The sequence below is a fragment of the Chiloscyllium plagiosum genome, chromosome 19, assembly GCF_004010195.1.
Source record: "Chiloscyllium plagiosum isolate BGI_BamShark_2017 chromosome 19, ASM401019v2, whole genome shotgun sequence".
NCBI classification, from domain to species: domain Eukaryota; kingdom Metazoa; phylum Chordata; class Chondrichthyes; order Orectolobiformes; family Hemiscylliidae; genus Chiloscyllium; species Chiloscyllium plagiosum.
The window spans coordinates 1,323,108-1,325,427 of record NC_057728.1 but is presented as its reverse complement, the minus strand read 5'-3'; positions in this window follow the sequence as shown (position 1 = coordinate 1,325,427).

Sequence of the window (2,320 nt, the reverse complement as noted above, 5' to 3'; positions counted from 1 at the left end):
TCTGGTCTTGGTTCAAGGTGGAGAGTCCAGCCGTACTTGGAAACACATTGCTTTCCTTGGTCGAAGATCTTGCTGTGGCGCTTTATTCCCACACTATTTACAAATGGGCAGGTATCCATAAATGTGGGCAAAACTTAGATTGGGAGCCTTACATCTCTGACAGGATTTGATAATGTGAGATTAGCCCATCAAATGCCAGCCTTGTGGGGTATAGGCTGCTCTGTATTAGGAGACTTTGCATTAGGCAAAATAATTTTGCGGTACATGTGGATTTTATCCAGAGTCATACAGCATAAAAACAAGCCCTTCAGCCTAACTCTTTCATGCCAATCATGTTTCCTAAACTGAGTTAGTCCCATTTGCCTGCATTTGGCCCATATCCCTCTAAATTTTTCCCACTTTATGTCCCTGTATACGTTTGCAGTATGATATTCCTACACATTAGCTTTTTCGCTTCAATTATTACCAAACAACTTCCCACTCCCTCCACAAAATATAGTCGGTTACCTGTAAACAGCGACTGGGATAGAATCTCTGAGGTCTACCTCCTCTGGGGAGTAATTATCTTCCTTTTGATTCAATTGCCTTGAGGGCCCTGAGATTGTTCATTCCTTTGAGGATATCAACATTGTTTTTTGCCCCAGAATTGGAAGGAGACCTGAATCACCAGGCGAAAGTGAGGACTGCAGATGTTGGAGGTCAGAGTCTGGATTAGAGTGGTGCTGGAAATGCACAGCAGGTCAGGCAGCATCCGAGGAGCAGGAAAATTGATGTTTCGGGCAATTCCTGATGAAGGGCTTTTGCCCGAAACGTCGATTTTCCTGCTCCTCGGATGCTGCCTGAATTGCTGTGCTTTTCCTGAATCACCAGGCCCCTGGCCATTTCGAGTGCTTTCCATTGACAAATAATCGTGGCTTTCAGAACATCCTGATTAGTGTGAGAGGAATTCTGTCAAATCCTCCACCCTCTCTGAAAACCTGGGATTTGAAAAGCTCAAGCAGCTCCATTTTAACCATTGGGTACAAACTTTTAAGATAGAAACCACTTATGGAAACCTCATGTGCTAATTCTATTTGAAAAGATCAAAGATGGCTTCCCAGTAAGAATAACCTAGAGGTACAGAGAGTGACTGGGTCCAGAGGACTAGGTGCCATTCCACAATCTCTTGTTCCAGAAAACAAAACCCTCCCAACCAACTGGGAAAGGATTGAGGTGTGGAGAGCGAGAGGAGAGAGGGAATTCTCGAAGTCCTGCTCAGGACAGAGAGGGTTGTGCTAAATTGAAATGTTGAGGGCGGGGGGAGCGATAAACAAAACCATCTGCATTAACTGCTGAAAAAAAGTAGAGAATATCTGGGCCATCTGCTGGAGGTTAAGGGAAAAACCAGTGGGATTTATTAAGGCACAAAAACCAAGTGAGGAGGATAGGATTCAGTCAGAGAGCATGCAGTCTGTAACTCTGACTGGGGCTGTGAATCCCTATAACAACATTCCTGAGAGGTTGGATGAGGTTTAACAGCAAAGACAGTCTTAGTAGAACCTGATAGAGTTTCCAAGTCCCAGTATTTCTGTCTATCTGGTAAAATTCAGATTTAATTTGATTTCAACCTGAACAAAAGATCTTCCCTCGGTCTACAATTGTCAACAATTTTTCTTTGTTTGCGTGAAGACCGATGGATATATTCTATCGCCTGTTTCCAAACTCCTGGCCCTCACGAGCTGATTTTCATTTCTGGCATTTTATTTATGACTTGACTTTTTGGGTGGTGCAACTGCATATGTATGTGTGAGGAGAATAAAGAAGGATATAGTTTTAATTCTTGGGTTAGAATTAAGGTGTAAATTGGTGTTCACTACTTGTTTTAAGAATAAGTTTTTATCAGCTTTATAGTAATAGATTATTTTGAGTTTATTAAAGAGGACAAGGTTAGATCTCATGGAATGCAGGGAGAACTAGCCATTTGGATACAGAACTGGCTCAAAGGTAGAAGACAGAGGGTGGTGGTGGAGAGTTGTTTTTCAGACTGGAGGCCTGTGACCACTGGAGTGCCACAAGGATCGGTGCTGGGTCCTCTACTTTTTGTCATTTACATAAATGATTTGGAAGCAAGCATAAGAGGTACAGGTAGTAAGTTTGCAGATGACACCAAAATTGAGGTGTAGTAGAGAGCGAAGAGGGTTACCTCAGATTACAACAGGATCTTGACCAGGTGGGCCAATGGGCTGAGAAATGGCAGATGGAGTTTAATTCAGATAAATGCGAGCTGCTGCATTTTGGGAAAGCAAATCTTAGCAGGACTTATACACTTAATAGTAAGGTC